The sequence below is a fragment of the Strix aluco genome, chromosome 29 (genome assembly GCF_031877795.1).
Source record: "Strix aluco isolate bStrAlu1 chromosome 29, bStrAlu1.hap1, whole genome shotgun sequence".
In the NCBI taxonomy this organism is placed as follows: Eukaryota; Metazoa; Chordata; class Aves; order Strigiformes; family Strigidae; genus Strix; species Strix aluco.
Window position 1 is genome coordinate 723111 of NC_133959.1, and position 17282 is coordinate 740392.

Here is a 17282-nt window from a genome sequence, read left to right on the forward strand (position 1 = left end):
ACACCTGGAACTCACCCAGACCTGTGAACTTACATTGAACACACCTCTCCTGCCTCACTGCAAACACCGCGGGACCCTGGCAGATCACCACCATCACCTGCGATTTCTGCAGCAGTCACACCGCTGGTTTCTAGCTTGAGGAATTTTCTTGTCTAACGCACAAAAAGATTCTGCACTTCCATGCAAACTCATGACAACCAATTCCCTCAAATCGCTTGTTTTCATGAAAATATGCTACGTCAGTGGAACGCGGTTCCAGGAGTACCGGTGGCCGTGCTGAGCGAGGAGTGAGTCACCCGCGGGGCCAGCGCACGCTCACGGCTCCCATCTCGCTGGGCTTTGATCTCTCCCTAATTTCACAGCAGACGTTCAGTCTGCACTAATACTTTTTGCCACTGCTGTGCACAAAGGTCAAACCAGATAGTATACTTCTAGCATTAATAGTATTAATCTAACAAATATTAGAACTTATCAGCTGTCTGGCATTTTCCCTGTTGCTAGAAGATGAGATTTTTGTTAAAGCAGGAGTCTTGTTCGGGTGGGGATTAACCTCACGATAAGACACTGCCTTCAGTGCAGCTTCTCAGTCAAAACCCCCAAAGCCACTTCTGATTTTTTTTTTTCCCCTGCTAAATCCTCCATAACCCCAGAGGACACCAATTTCCAATTGGATTTAATGGATTAAAAAGAAAAAAGATGGTAAAAGCAACCTATACAACCAGGGGAGCAAGAGAAAAGCATCTGTGATGTCTTTACTTCCATCGCATCCTTCTCTGCGTCTCTCCTGCCTCCCGCGACCCCGTCTGCCACCAGAAGCCCGCAGCACGACAGCCGAGGAAACCAACTGGCCAATATATTCTCGAGCGAGCCAGCCAAGCAGAAAAAACGAGTAGCACAAACCGAAGCTGCAATTTAAAATATGCCAGCTTTGATCATTTAGAAGATACTATTTGCTACAAGTAGTATTTTTGAAAAGTCATTTCTGAGTCAGAGTCCCTTTAAAAATAAGTGACCTTTCAGCAGACAGAATTATTTCTGCGTTGGTAATGGAAAGCGAAATTAAAGCGACTCTTTCTTTCTCTCTCTGGTGGCAGCAGCCATGCCAGGATTGCTCTGCAGAACCCGCGGGGGACCGAGGCCATCCCTGCCGAGGAGAGGCTGGCACCGACCCCTCGGTGAAGGGTTCCCAGGCAAAGCCCTCGCACCCAGGGGACTTTCTGGGTGAGGAGCAGAGACCGGCCACGCTGCTGCCTCTGCTCCTCTAACGAACCGCGGGCGCACAGATGCCTTCACAAGACACAGGCTTCCAGACTGAATTAAATCATTTGCCAGAGGCTAAGCACTTTGCGGTTTAAAAAAGTATTCCCCTTTCATTTTAGCTGAAGATGTAGTCACCCTGGGATGCACAGGGTTTATGTAAGCTCGCAAGCCCGTGCGGGATGAAAGCTGCGGCTCGCCAGGGTGGGGCTGCAGAGCAGAAGGCAACTTCCCCAGGAGCAGACTGGCCAGCAGCGGGTTTAAACAGACTGCAGTCTGCTGATCCCATCTCTGCCTCTTCCCACAGCCTGACAAATTATTCAAATAAAAAAATAAAAAGAAAAAAAAAAGGACTAAGTGACCAAGGTGCAAGGTTTTCCCTAGGAAAGCACAGCGAAACATCAGCCCCAGAGAACAAAGTTTATACCCCAGCAGCAATAACACCAGCTACCTGAACAGACCATTAAGTGACAAAAATCTCAGACCATTTTAATTAATCACTAACAGAATAAATACTCTCCACAAAGCCCTGGGATCACCTAGATCCTTTTCACTGGCTTTATTTCACCAGAGATTTACTGCAGCCTCATTCTTTTACAAGCAGAAGTGTTTCTTTTTACTACACCATAAAATCCACACTCAGGCTTTATAGTCCATAAGCCCAGGAGCAAAAAATAGCTAAAAACACTTAGCTAGCACCCCAGCATCCTAATTAATATTGTTATACTGGCCTCAGGCCTCTTGATTTATTAGCCAAACATTAGCACCAGGGTTCCCAGAACGCAGCCTGTTGACCACTTGTAGTCCTGAAGCCTCATTAGAAGCTGCTTAATCAACAGCCTTCCCTGACAAAAGTCAGCTCAGCAGCAGAGCTGCGGAGGCAGCCGCCTTACTAGGGGGTGCCCTGGCCCCACTCACGCAGAAATTAAGTCTTGGTGCTGAGGTTGTATTATTTAAGCAAAACCTTCTTTATGTTACATCTCCTGAAGACAAAGCACCGCAGACCAACTTCCTCAGGCCGCCCAGCGCTCCCGTCCCGCTATCAAGTGGCTCCGCACACAAAAGACCATGAAGACGTTAAAGCGTTCAAGGACTTCTTCCTCCCAGGCCACATGATTTACTGCAACAGAACTCGCGAACAGGGATGCATAAATGCAGACTTTGACCCCAAGCCCACGGAGAAGAGATGCAGTAAAAAGCTTCACCAGTGCGAAATGGAACAACCTGTGCTTCACTGCCATGGCTGCACGCTCGTGCCAGGGGACGCTTTGCTCTCTGGGCTTTAGGGCTGCTTGCTTCTTTGCTTTGAATTGTTCTCTGACGCCACTGGTGATCCACAAAGAGATCCTATGAAATTTTAAGTTATATCTAAGGAAGAAAGTAATAATAGACAAGACAGACATTTATCATGACTCCACTTATCTCCAGCGCACAAATCAGATTAAATTGAAGGGTTTGCTGAAAAAACAGCCCTGCCTCGTTCCTTCTTCCAATCACAAAATTCACAGCTTTTCTTCTCGTCTGAGCGGATTTGACAAGAGGACCTAGATGATAAATTAAGCCTGTGCTACAACATCCCAATGCCCAAAGGAAGCAGCGGGGAGCAGAGACCTACAACGAGGTTTCTTTTCCACTTCCATCAACCTGCTCCAGGATCCTCCAGCCTTCCAACTCAGGAGAGACATTGGTGGCAGAAGGCTGTAAGGAAGATGAAGTAACAGGCAAAACTTCACGAGGCTTTTGTGAAATGCTATACAGAGCTACAAATAGCATAGCTTTGGGGGTTTTGGGGAGGGGAGGGTCCCTTTTTTTTTTTTTTAAAGATTACCTTTAAATACTGCTCAGCTGTTCCCAAACAGAGGTGGTGAGGTTTGCTGATCTAAGGGTCAATGTCACAGCCTGCTTTAGAGATACTGATACCCTCTGGTGCCTTTAAAATACTGTGTCTGTTCTCTTCACCACAGACTTCAGGTTTTTTCCACCTTTTTTTTTTTTCCTATTTGTAACAGCTTTCAATAGGCAATCAGAAGCAGTTATTCCCGTAACAGCTGTAGCAAATATACAGCTTTACTTACACATCCAAAATAACTTATGAAGGGTAAAATCAATATCAGAATTTCTCCCTGCCTGCTCTACGTTACCTCACGCCTTGACAACAGCAGATTTCACTGGCCAGATTCTCTGCAGAGCAGTGCCTGTCTCTAAAACAGCATCAGTTCCTTAGGAAAACTCTTGCACGGTAGATCGTACCCAGTTAGCAAAACGAAGGAAAACTGTTTAAGGAACTGTAAACCTCTACGCTTAAGCAATGGTCAGATGGTAAAAGATAACGCATTGAATTTGCATGACATAATTCCTCTGAAGAGATCAAAGTGAACAGCAGCCCAGCCTTACGGATGGGCAACCCAAGCACTAGAGACCTTTTGTTTGGCGACGCCAAGCAAGGCAGTAACACCATTAGTGACGAAACCCAGAGGTTGTGGACTCCCAGGCTTGTCCTCTAGGCCACCGCAAGAGGATGAATCCCCTCAACGTTTTCTAGTTAAACCAAACCAGCGCCCTGCTGAAGAACCATTACCTTAATGCACAAACACCCCACAGCAGCGAATAACTGTCCCCAGGCTGCCGTGAAGTGTCACCCGAGAGCTCCTTGCGAGTTCTGACACCCGCGATCGCTCCCCGTCAGCATCACTCGTACGGAGCGAACCGCTAAAACCGCCCGAGAACAAACATGGAATAAGACAGCCGGAATACTCTATCGCCGTGGCGTACGGGGGGATGTCCCGAAATCCATCCAGGCACCAGTAACAGCGAGAGGCAGGAGGCATCAAGAATTCACTCTGCATCCTGACCCTTCTATCGACCCCGAGGACGCTGAAGGCACCGACCGTTCCGAGCAGAACGGCAGCAGAGCACGCGCTGGACGGACGTCACCAGCCCGACCTCCCCCTCCCCGCCAAAGCCTCGGTACTGCAAAATAATCTTCTGTTCTCCGTGCAGGAAGACGGCGGTTACATCAGGTTCCTGGGATGATTAACACGGAGTTTGCAATAGCTCTCACTATAAGCTCGTGCTCTGATAAGAGAGGGCTGCTGTCTGGCTTACACACTCAAATTCCAAGAAAAAACTAAAGCAAAAACTGAGTAAAGCCCGTTTTGGAGATCTACGCGAGCCCAAGTGCGGCAGGACAACACCCGTCACGAGAACAGAAGTGGAAAGAGCCTTCGGCGTGCGCTTGTCGTACCATCCTCCAGGCAGCCTTGTCACGGAAAACCATGAAAATCAGCAAGTTCCTCGCAAGCCAAAGCGCTCTCATTTCCACATCCCATCCTGCCGTCGAACAATAAAAACTGATAAACACAGAGGCCCACGGCTGGCAAGTGAACCGTCGCAGCAAACTTCTTCTTAAGCATTTTTCCAACTCTCTTACCAAATACACTCCAACAAAGTAACAGTTCCCACCATTAAGGCACGGCAGAGCTCTCTGGTTTAAGAACATTTCTATTACAGAAGCACGCAAGTGGCCCACCAGCACTTTTTTTTTTTTTAGTTTTAATATACCAGGGTGCTACCAGCAACTAATTTGACTTGGGAGTATTAGAAACTCCAAGTCCAGCAGTGAACAAAAGTTTTATTACTGATACCAATTTCTGATCAGTTAAGAAGGGTTCTAGTTACACAGCCTAATATTGCTTCTTTCTCAAGTTTGAGAGTAACCTCTGGTACCATCTAAGATTCAAACCACTGAGTTAAAACTCTTTCATGAATCACAGATAAAAAAGCTTTTGAAAAACTCTCCCCTGCCCTGTTTAGCCTTTGACAACCAAGCTTGGGATGTTTGCTGATTATTCACTTTTAGAATTTCTACTTAGGAAAAAAAACCCTAAACAAGTAGAGAGCTACTACCAAATTCAAGAATCGAGAATTGACTCAAGTTCTTCATAGCACTAGAACATAAAGAACACAGAATCATGGAAAACAGCGACCTCAACCTCAGTGACAGAAGTCACACCAGGACATCACAGCGAAAGGAACACCAGAGCGTGGCAACGTCACATCCCCGCGAGCGCAGGAAACGGTCGGTAGTACCAGGAGGCACCAAACACGCACAAGGAATTTCAGAAAGCGTCCCAAGTGGATTATGCTTCTAAAATATAACTGCAAATTAATTAGACTGATTTTACAGACGTTATTTGCCATAGAGAATTAGCGGAAGCACTCCAGTGCCATGATAACTATTCAGGGAACAATACGACCAAACCCACAAAAAAACCCCAAAAAACCAAAATCACAAAACTCCAAACAGTGCAAGGATAAATCCACTAAAAAAAAAAAAAAAAAAAAAAAAAAAAATCACTGGAATGGATTTTTTCATTTCTCTGCCACAAAACCTACATAATTACAACGAATTATCTCCAAGCACAATCTGTAAAGCAGCTCACTTCCAACCAAGGCGAGAAGTTTTCCAGACTCCCCCCGGGCGAGGCTCCCGTCCTGTCGCCAGCCGCCGCGTTAAAGGCTGGGCGAGGAGCACGGCAGCTCTGCTGAGCAGCACCTGGGACAGAACGCAAGGGAACCCCGACGACGCGAGGAGAAGGTTCCTAACCTCAAGCACGTCAGTAATTTCCCTCTGCAAGCAGCGCTAAGAAACAGCAAAGCCATCCCCCCGCTTCAGAGGGATGGCGCTCGAGCAATGACTACACGACCCTGAAAAAACCACTGCACTTGCTCCTCCGCGGCTGAGCAGCCTGTTTAATAACGAAACTGGTTCCCTGCAGAGCGTGATAAAGCCCCATGAGCAATTTGATGATATCTCAAGTTCTGATTAAGCTATAGGCACAGTTTCAATATTAATAACAGTTTGCCCAAAGGTTTGCTATTCGGCCCAGGCAGTAAGGGGCAGCTTCAGCCTGGAGTTCATCAGAGCACAGATTTCAACTTTTAACAGCTTGAGCTTTTTATAAATTTATCAGAGCAGCGCTGCAGCACGCAACCTCCAACCTGAAAAACATAATCAAGTGCTCTGCAATAATCAGGATCGATAGAGCTGTGGGTGAGGGCTCAGTTCACAGGTATCTGCAATCGAGAGAGGTGAAAACAACCCACTGCACCCTCAGTAAATGCAGGCACTTCCTCCTCTTGTGTCTCAGCCTTTGTTAGTGTATTTTAAATTGTCTCCATTAAAGGAAGACAGCTAGGAAACCACAGGTATGCACAGAACAGCCAGAGCTAAACCTGCTGATGGTGAATTACCGTGCACTCCATAATGACAAAAAGACCTCGGAAATTTGATCCAGTTCTTCTCCTGCTTGCAGATTAATTCCCCTTCCACGGGCGCACCCACACCCATGGGGCAGAAAGGGAGCCCCAAGCCTCGGGCCCCCACCCCGCGCTGCCACTGGTGAGCCACGGCCACGGGCGCCCACGGGACCCGCAGCTGGAGGGAATTCTTCCGAGCACAGTCAGTGTAAAACCGCCCAAAGAAACAGGAACTTAATACTCCTGAACTCTTAAAAGCCATTTTCACGTCTGGAGCATCAAGCGAGCTTCAGGCTCTTCTTTAATGTCTCTCCTTGCCATATTTTTGGACAGTTTAGACCAAACGTTTTGCCTTGAGGGATGAGAAGGGAAGGGTTCAACCCAGAGCTGCCATCACTGCCACCAGCAGTGACTCACTCGGAGAAACAGGAAAACCAAGGGAGGGAAGCTGGGATCTGCCCTTCTGGTACCGTCACGGGCCCCTCACAGAGCTACCGCGAGGCTCCATTGCATTTAGAATAGGGACGAGCAGACAAAAGATAGTATCTGAGTGTGAGAGTTCAACATGAACAGAAGTATTGGATCTTTTCCCTGTGGAGAAGCCAAATTATGAATGGAAATACCATTTCTCCATTCCCTCCGCTATTCGCAACTTTTCATTAGGCAAATCCAGTTCTTTGCAGAGCAAAATTAAATACAGCACTGCTTGTTTACGTATCTGAAACACTGTTGGAAAAGGAATTTCAAGTTAATTTACAAAGAAGGCAGAAGTTACTACAGAAACAGAAAATGCTGGGGATGACTCGCTCTGGCTCTCTACTATTCTTAAGAGTGGTGAATTTATATTTGAAAGCCAAAGAATCCAAAGTTTGTTCCTTACTGGGAACTACCTTGTAAGAGAGACTGATCCTGATTGCATGTGTTCATCTCTATGAAAACACAGAAAGGAAGAATACGTCTCCAACCTCGAATATTAGAAAACATGAAAAAAGTCAGCCTGATGCAGACAACTTCAAAGTAATATTAGAATGAATTACAGAAAAGAGGGGAGAAAAATCCAGCCTTAGGCCAATGAGGAATACGACTGAGTCCAGTTACAAACACACAGGAGAACATCAATCTGAAAGATATTTATTATCTGTGATGAAAACCGAATCACTTCAGGGCATCCCAGCCCAGGCACTTTAAGCCACGTGGATCTCCTGAGCGCTTTCGGCCCAGAGTAACGCTCGGGAGCGCTCGTTCTGCGCAGACGTAGAGCCGGGAGCGCGTAGGCGCCGCCGGGCTCGTGAGCCACAGCGAGAAGGAAACGGGGCAAACCTCACTGCCTCCCTGGGCTATGCATCTCCCCATGGAACTGCTGTGTGAAACAATCTATTTGACAGATTAACTGCTGGAATTAGAGAGTCTGTGAACAGAGGGAAGAAGAACTGAGATCATTCCAAAGCTTCTTGCCAGATCTGAGCAAGACACAGTATGGTGCAGGCAAAAGAGCAAACCTGCCCCCCAAAGACAGCGGTGCTTCTAGGATGAGGAGGGAGAGCTTTACCCTTCAAGCAGCGCTAGCTCCTTCCCACTGGAAGCTCAGACCATACAGGTCTTTGGAGCTTTTTGGAGGGAAAAGTCCTCTTTACAAGAAAATATTAACCGTCTCAGGTAGACCTCAAGTAAGTCAGACAGGTTTAAATTAGGACGTAACATACTTATTATAACTGCCAGGAAAAAATTAAAAGCTGAAAACACGACACTGCTAAACAGGTCAGGTTGCAAGGACTGTAAGAGCAGAGGCAAGAACAGAACAAGGAACTGCCGCTGACAAAGTCAGGGCAAAATCTGCCTTAGTGGGGAGGAGCCCCGTGGCTATATTTATCCCATAAGGTCTGCCATGGAAACAGCCAGAGCATGAGCGAGGAAGCGCTGCACCGCTCCCCGTACGGCGACGGACTGCGCAGAGGGCGGCTGCCACCCCAGCGCACGGGCACGGGCTCAGCCCCCAGAGCAAGCGCAGTTGGGGGGAAAGGAGGCGCAGCTCCCCGTCACCTTCCACCCCTCCCAAACACCAGCAGGGTCGTCGTTCTCCGCACCGTGAGAGGGATCAACACCACTATAAAGCACCTTTGCACCGCCCAAGGCCTGTGCGGCACGTGGAATCGCGCTGCCCGTCACCAGGACACTCCTTGGTGCTGTTTGATGCCTGCGAGAGTCACGGTGGCCTCAATCTCTGCACAGAAATGCAAGAACAAGTAATGGGAGGGAAAAAGCTTAATTTGGAGTCTTGTTGCTGGCATCTGCCCCAATGTGCCTTTCCCTAAATTTCCAGGGATTAATATTAGGCAATTAAGTGGCACAGCAGCTTTAGCAACAACAGAGAGGTTCGTTAATCTCTCCACTGACATAAATTGTCTTAAGTCTTCCACAGATACTTTTGTTCCAAGGCTGCACAATTAAAGTTAATTGCTGATGCTACCTGCAACGCCGACCTCACTTTTCATTCGTTCAGCTGACGGTGACTCCAGCACATGACCTCTCCTGCTTCCCTGGGCTCTGTTTCTCCACCAGCAGAGCTGGCAGGTCCCCGCTTCCCCGTTCCGAGTTTCACGTTACCTCCCCACAATGAAGCGGCTGTAAAGCAGCCGCCCGGCCCCTCCGCTCGCAGGCTGCTCTCACTCTAATGGGCTGTCTCCAGATTCAAATGTTCTGCTTTCAGCAACAAAATATTGCTCCAGGAGAGACCCAGACAGACTCAAAATAAAGGTGGCTTGTAGGGCAGAGGCAGATTCCATCTGTCCCCGCTCTTCCACCTGGGAGAACAGATATGACTATTTCTGGACAGAACAAAACCGCCTCCCCATACACTACACACACTCCTGCCAAGAAACACTCAGCACATTTTTGTGTAAATCTATACAGCAGCACCCTCACACAACCATGCACTGAAATTTCCAAAGTGTAAACACCCAAGTCCTGCGAGGCAAAGCCAGGCTTGAGGCAGTCCAGCGGCTCAGACAGCAAATGCACAAAACAGTTCTCAAAAGCAGAGGCTTGAGCAGCCCCCGGCAGCAGGACAGAGCCCGAGCAGGGCACAGGGAGCATCGGGGCTGCCCCCTTCTCGCTCTGTCACGAACATGGTCCCGAAGAAAACAAATCATGGCGAGAGCACGCCGGGTGCTGGCTGCTGGCCCCGGCGCTCAGCACAGCCAAGGTCCAGCAGCAGCGCCGCGCACCTGGACGGAGTCGTAACACAAGACTAATGAGGTCGGCCTCAGAAGCACACCTGCAAGGCAGAAAGGTGGTATTACACTGCTTAATTAAAGGGAAAGGGAAGAGCACAAAGGACTTGGGTGACTAGGGTCAGAAGGCAAGAAAACACGGGTCCCTGATCCTCCACCCCCAGTTTCAATCACGAGAGACACGCTGGAAGGAACAGCCTGCGCTGGAGCCGAGCAGGTCTCGATGATCCGTTTCACACGCAGCCGTTCTCAGCAGAAAAAACCCTGCAGGACATCAAAGCCTGCCTCCCTGCTGACGGCACACACACAAACAGCATTTCAAACCAGCCAACCTTCAGGCACGCTCAGCGTACGCGCGCGCTGTGAGAGGACTGGATTCGCCCCTTCCACAGCTACGTGTTCACAGACCTTGACCACGTTACCAAAAAAACTGAAGAGTTTTAAGCTGAAAAAAACATTTTGGGAGAATATAAAACTCCTAATTAAGCCTAGAAGGCTTTCCTGAGAGATCCAGACTCTCATGATTAAAAATCACAGCGCAGTATTCAGTGACTACACAGTTGGCTCTTTATTACAGTGTCACTATTCACAGAGCTTTAAACCTGTGTCAGCATTTTTATTATAGACCCTCCATTTCAGGGATATATAACGTAACCATTAAAAAGGCCTATTCAGGAAACACAACCCTCATGCTTGGTATTTTAGACAAAAAAACTTAAAAAATATTCCTGCCCATGCATACTTTAGAGTTAAAAAACCCCCGCGATGAAAGCAGCTGCAGCTTTTCAATGAGTGTCCGGCCTGGCAGACGCAGCCTGTCCCATGTCTGGCACATGACGAAACATGACGCTTGGTCCTGCTGTTTTTGTTCCAAAGTCGGCCGGGATTAGTGGGGGATGCACTGTGGGGAGAGCTCAGCAAGCACAAAACAAAACATCGACACTCAACAGCAAGCAACCAGGCAGCTAAAGGGAGGGAGAAACGGTTCTCCAGGAGAAGTCTGTTCCTGTTTGAGGATGAGGATGTAAAACCCTGAAAAAGGTAAAGTATGGGAGGAAACTGCATTTAGCAAAACACTGAGAATTTCTAGAGGTTTTTTAAAAGGTGTGAGCTCATGCATAAGGAAAGAAAAATCCACACACTGGGACTCAGCAAAATCTCTGAGAACGCTTTCAAAAGAATCAAACTTGAGATCTAATCATTAAAGAAAAAAAAGTTGCAAAACGCACTGGCCGTGCCACCTCCTGTCCAGTTCTGTGGGTTGGCCATTCCGTTTTCCTCTATAAAGAAAAGACGACCTTCTCTTTCAGCTGGCCTGAAAGCCCAGCAAAAGCACGAGTATGACTCCGAGAACAGGCAAACGCCATCGAAGGAAGCAGGTGGGGGAAGCACTCCTCTCTTCTCCAACTCCACTCAGCCATCCTAGCGACCACATGAAACAGCCCCAGACAAAAAATGCTGCTGTTTAATTAGACAAAGACTCTCTAATGCCCATCACAGTCCTGTTAACTTCAGCATCTGACCCCGGGCAAGCCGGCAGGCGGGATGCAGGATTTCGGGCACTCCAGGGAAATGCCAGCTTTGCTAAGTACCGAGATTTCACATGGCTTTAGGCTGCTGCTGTGGCAACCACTGAAAACAACGTACTTTAGAAAATTCAAGTATTCTTCCCTTAAAGAGTCCTCACGCTAGTGTTGAATGAGACTTCATTCAGTTTTGCTGCTACAGGTATTGGTTTATTTTAGGAAAACGAGGGTGGAAACATCAAGCATATAGACCCCCATGAAAAAAAAGAGCAAGAGCAAGCAGCAGAGCTGAGAACAGAATTCAGGCTTCCAAAGCCTCCAGCTGGCATCCTACCTAATGAGCTCTGCAAATCTTTTATTGCTTTATGGGATGCACGATGTTCCCTGAACTCAAAGCAGAAGTCTTAGTACGTAATTTTCCACTGGTATTCCCATCACCGGCTGCTCTTCAGTTTAGGCACAGCCCCCCAGGTCAGGCAGAGCTCCGCGCTCCTGATGACATGCAGATAATCTGCAGAAGACAACAGCACCGCACAGGTACGGCCGGTACCTTTCTGCCCACTAAATTTACAACAGTAATAGCGCACAAACCAGAAAACCCCTCGCAGGCTTTTGGATCCCAGCGCTGAACCTGCAGAACTTGCCCATCAAAAGAACATCTTATTTTAATTGGAAATAGAACCCGCTAATCTGAAGTCGCAGTTCTTATGCTGATACTTACAGTTACTTTTGAGAACAGAGCTCCTTCTTAAACCTTGCATTAGTATTTAATTATGTTAAGAACGAGCGCAGCGGTGACCGCTAACAGCGCTAGAGTTAAGAGTCTGTTAGCATAAGCTCTATTTTTCAGAGGCTCTTAATTGGGCCATTAAGAGCTACACCACAACAGGCAGAAACTTGGCAACCGAGGCCTTGGCCCGCGCTGGATTTCTGTGAATCCTTCCAGCACCCGACTCAAAAGCCGCTGAACGAGGAGCGCAGGGAAAGGAGAGTCTGCGGCTGCTGCCCCCCGCGCTGAGCTCCCTCCGCAGGCTCAGCCCTCGGGCAGAGTTCGAGGAGTCTGATCTTTGCTTTGAAACCGGGCCCAGCGCAGCGGGACCGGCCCCAAACACCCGGGGAACTTCACTCCGCAGCATCTTTCGTTTTCCCTCGTTCCCGGCGGGTGCCGACACCCAGACCCGCCCTTCGCAAACAGCCGGGACAGACCGCGACGGTCGCACTCGGCGAGCGGGAACCGTCCCACGGCAATAACCGCGGTTCCGCCCGTGGGACCGCCCGAGAGACCGGCACGCGTGGAGAAACCCCAGCGACCCGCCCGGCCGGGGGTGAGGGGGGGACCGGCCCTCGCTGCCCCCCACCCCAGCCGCTTCCCGCCCCCCCGAGGGCCCCGCCGCGGCGAGAGCGGCCCCAGGGAGGCCCAGCCGGGGCGGCGGCACACCGGGAGGCCGCGTTCCTCCCACCCCCCCCGCCCCACGCCTCACGCCTAGTCCGGCCGCACGGAGCGGGGCGCGGGGGTCGCCGCCCGCTGAGGGGACCGGGCCGGGTGCGGCGGCCTGGGGGAAACCGACCCCTCGGCCCCGCCAGCCCCAGGGCGGCCCCACCAGCCCCAGGGCGGCCCCGCGACGCGGCCCAGTGGGGGGAGCCGGCGCAGGGGGAGCCGGCGGGGGAGCCGCGGCTCGCAGCGGGGGGAGCGGAGCCGGGTGGCCCTTACCTGCGTCCCGGGGGGGGCTCAGGCTCCCGCCCGGCGGCCGCCGCCTCTCCGCACTTCCGGGTTCCGCGCGGCCGCCATCTTGGGGGGACACGCACTTCCGGGGCGGAAGTGGGCGGGGCCGGGAAACCGGGACCGACGGGGGGAGCCGGGCCCGGGGCAGCGGGCGGGGGAGGGACCGGCCCCCGGCGGGGGCAGAGGGGCCCGGGGCGCTGGGAGGCGTCTCCGGGGCTGAGGGAGCCCTCGGCCCGTGTCACCGGCCGCAGCCGACCCCGGCCGCAGCCGACCCCGGAGCCTCTCGCCGCGGGCCGGGCCTGCGCCGCCATCCCGAGCGCTCCCTGCCCAGCGCCTCAGTGCGGGCAGCTGCCCGCGGCCCCGAGCGCTGCCCCCGCCACCGACCGGGGCGGGGGGCGAGCCCCGGGCAGGCCCGACCGCCCCAGCCCCGCCGGGGGTCGGGGAGCGCCAGCCCCCCCCCCGCCCGGAGCCGCCGGTGCCGGGAGGGAACCGAAGTCGCTGTCGCACTGAGCGGCGGCCCCGCGGCCCGGGTGGGCGCTGGCGAGTCCTTGTCCTCGGCAGAGGAAGGGACATCGCGGAGTTTTCCAACCTGCGGAGCGGGGGCGGCAGCACCGGGCTCCGGAGCAGCCCCCGAGGAGCGGCCGCTCCCGGCATCCCGCGAGAGGGGCTCTGAGAATTACCGGAATCGGCTGAAATGCCGAATCGCGGCGCTGAAAACTAAACTGCTCCAGCACGTCACCCCGTGCCCCTCGCTTCTCCCTCCCACCCTTTCTTGTATTATTATTTTTTTAATTTCCCATTGCTTCTGTCGGAGCTGCGCCCCTTCCAAGTCCCAGGATAAGAACAAAAATCCTGACGGGCTCATACAAACCCGTGCCAGACAGGGATGCCAACACAAAAATAGACCTAACGGCGGCGGCAGGAGGGCACCTCGGGTTTGATTTATCCCCAAGAAGGAAGCTCTGGCAGCCCAGAACCACCGCTGGCTGCTCGGCCTTTGGAAACACCCGGCTCTTGCCAGAGGCACCGGCGGGAGGGACGGGGGGACCTTGACCGGGAGGTCTGTGACACCACGGCCGGGGCAGGACGGGGCGAACTCTCAGCTCTGGCGTGGTGAGAAGTTTTGCCACCAGCAGCAGCCGCGTGCGGCTCAGGGGCTTGGCGCCCCAGTTCAATCTCCAGCCTCTCGGTTCCAGTACGGGCACGATCCCGTCGATAAGGGGGCACCCAGCGGGATAACGCGAAGCACCCCGGGCTCTGCACCCGCAGCGAAGCCCCAGACAAGCAGCCACGGTGAGGCGCGGGCTGGCGCGGCACGGGCAGCCTGGATTTAGGGATGTGCAGGAGTCCTCGTGTGACGAGGCCGGGGGAGAAAAGGCTCTTTGAGGAGCCGGGTGGTCCCGAGCCCCCTCTGAGGGGGTTCACAGAGTCGGGGACCCTGGCCCTGCATGGGAACCCCAGCGGCACGGGCCTGCCCGGCGTCTGGCTGCCGGCCGAGAGCCGCGTCGCACCCATCAAAGGAGCTGCCTTCAAAGGAGACGATGAGAACAAAAGGTTTGGGGTTTCTGCAGCGGCCCCGGAGGAAGGCAGCTCCATCTCCCACCCAGCGCTGCCGGGGAGTCTCAGGTGTGCGCTCGCCTGGGCACAGACACACTCGGCTGCTCCCGTTCCCTCTTCCAGGAGCTGAACACCCCAACTCTGGGAGCTTCCGAGCCACCGGCAGCAAAGCCTCAGCCCCCCGGGCTCCCTCGCCTGTCCCTTCGCAGACAACTTGCCTGAACCCCAAGCCCAGCCCCCTAAACCAGCCGGGGAACCTCACCAGGGAGGGGGACACTCAGCCCCCCTCTCCCAAGGGCCACGACTTGTGGGGCACGGCCAGAGCACCCCAGAACGGGACCCCCATCCCGCAGGCTCCGCGTGGGGAAGGGCAGTGCTGCCGCTGGCGTCGCCCCCTCCCCAGCTCCCAGGGGAAGGGTCCCCTTCCTCCCGCTCTCACCCAAGCACGGAGTTTATCACGTTTGGGCTTTTAATCCTATCAATGAGCGCTGCTCTCAGAAGACTCCATTCATTTTCACGCATTAATTAATCACAGCAATTGTGTCATGCTTTCTGAAATGCCCTTTCTCCAGAGCGTAACGCCAAAGGCTCTGGCTCTGTTAAATCACATCCCTGTAATAAATCACCCTGCTCTGACTCTTGCCCCGCTCCCGGCTGTGGGCGCTGGAGGGGGAGCAGCATCCCCGCGGGCCGGGCAGGACCCGTCCTCGTCCCCTCTAGGCTACCTGAGAGCAATTGCTGAGCCCAGTACGAGCGTTTTAAGGGCCTAAAATCCCCCAGAGCTACGTGTTTAGTGTGACACAAATACGAATCAGTAGACACGCTGGAAGAACACGTACCGATCCATTCAGCAATGAACCAGTCTCCTCCCGTAACCTCCAACGCCTCTGCAGCTGGTGCCACAACCACTTATTTCACTTACCACGACCGCCTTCTCCTCGCCCCCGTCCCAGCCCAGTTCCCATTTTAGACACGAACCCGCCGGCCCCGCTGCCCCAGCCCGTGCTCCCTGGGGGCCACCACCGAGGCAGCCCCCAAAGCCAGTGGCCCCGAGGTGCGGGCTCTGCCCCACTGCCTCCCCCCCGTGGAGGGCACAGCCTGCGGTCGAGATGTGCCGGCACCCTGCCCCACAGAGCCACCCATGTCCCCCCCAGAGCCACCTGTGACCCCCACGCTCTGGCTGCAGGTCTCAGGGAGCTGCTCCAAAGGCAGCCGGGGCCTGCTCCCAGCCCCCCCTGCAGCCCCCCCTGCAGCCCCCCCTCTCCCTCTACACCAGCGCAGCTCCCTGGACAGGTGCAGATAAAGCCTCTGCCCTAATTGCCACCTCTTAATAAGGGAGGGGAGGGCTTGTAAGTGCCTCTGCAGGAGCATCCCTGCACTCTGGGCGGGTTAGTGCAGGGCTGGGGGGGCTCAGCTTGGAGAGAGCTGGCAGTGGGGTGGGTGCTGGTGGGGAATGTTTCCCCCTAAGCACGATGCTGCTGCTTCGGGAGACTTCGGAGGGGACCCCAGCACCAGTTTTCTTGTTGAGCTCGTTGCTGCTGTGACATGGGACGGGCATTTCCTGAACACTCAAAGCCGTGTGCAGGGAGCTCTGGCACCCCGCTGCGGGGTGTCACCCCCGTGCTGACCCTGCCTGCCTGCGCCTCCCTGCTGAGCAGAGCTGGGATGGGCTGGAGAGGAAACCCCCAAGCAGGGGGTGAAGCAGAAGTGATGGTGGGCCGGGCTGGGGGCACTCGGGCTGCCCTGTGCCTGCACTGGGGGGATGTGAGGAGGAGAAAGATGATGTGCTGGGGACCCGGCTGAGCTGCGTGCTGATGCTCTGGCCCGGGAAGTGGCCTGGCTTCCCCAGAAAAAGCCCTTCCTGGGCAGCTGCGGGGGGGCATCTGCTCCCAGGGAAATGGGGTCAAAGATGGGAGTTTTAGGGCCCTGATCTGCAGGCTCTGCTCTCCTGCGCGCTGCGGAGCGGCTCCAGCCGTGTCGGGGTGAGCCTGGCCGCTGTCGCACGCAGGCGGTTCCTGTTTTTTCCCACAGCCTGGAAATCCCCTGACTTTCCGCCGGGGTGAGGAGCGGGGAGCCCTGCACCCAGCTGGCCCCGTGCCCCCCGCAGCTTCGGGAAGAGGCGGCCCAGGGGCCAGGGTCCATCTGCGCTGGTGGTGGGGCTGGAGCGTGCAGGGGGGCAGGGACAGGACCCGGCAGGGGCCAGCCCGAGGGGGGGAATCCTGAAAACCATCTCGTGTCTGGGCTGACCCTTCCTTGCCCCCCCTGGCTGGGAAGCGGGGCTGTGGCCGAGGGCTCTGCCCCGTCGGTGGAGGGGATGAGGGGGCAGCGGTGGCTGTGCACACATGCAATGAGCTTTGGAGCTCTCAGCCTGCGGCCCCTCGGCTCCTGGGCAGGCCGATCCCCAGCCGGAGGTGGAGACGCTTGGGGCAGACACTTGGCAAAGCTGATGCAGCCACGAGCCCCTGATGGGGGACAGTGCGGGGACATTTGAGGGTGCCTGGGGACACCTCATGTGTGTGGGGGGGGCCCTGCAGTGAGACCCTGCCTTGCCCCACTCCAGCTGCCGGTTCCTGGAGGGTCGGGCAGGGTTTCACCTCCGGGGGAGCCTGTTTTCCTGCCAGCCCGGCGGGGCAGGCAGCGGGACTGGCAGGGAGTGGGGTGCAGCTGATGCAATGCAGACCTGGAGCTGCCGCCGGAGCGATGGGAGCTGCCTCCCGCCCGGGTTTCTCT

General features: G+C 53.9%; 1 protein-coding gene across 1 annotated transcript in view; it reads right to left on the reverse strand.

Moving 5' to 3' along the window:
- The window catches only part of SBNO2 (strawberry notch homolog 2), a 65472-nt gene extending 52396 nt beyond the window's left edge, over nt 1-13076 (reverse strand). Inside the window, exon 1 of the mRNA XM_074808529.1 lies at nt 12984-13076. The gene's annotated coding sequence lies outside the window, so the exon portion shown is untranslated. The remainder of the gene's footprint in view (nt 1-12983) is intronic.
- Between the last annotated feature and the right edge of the window lie 4206 nt (nt 13077-17282).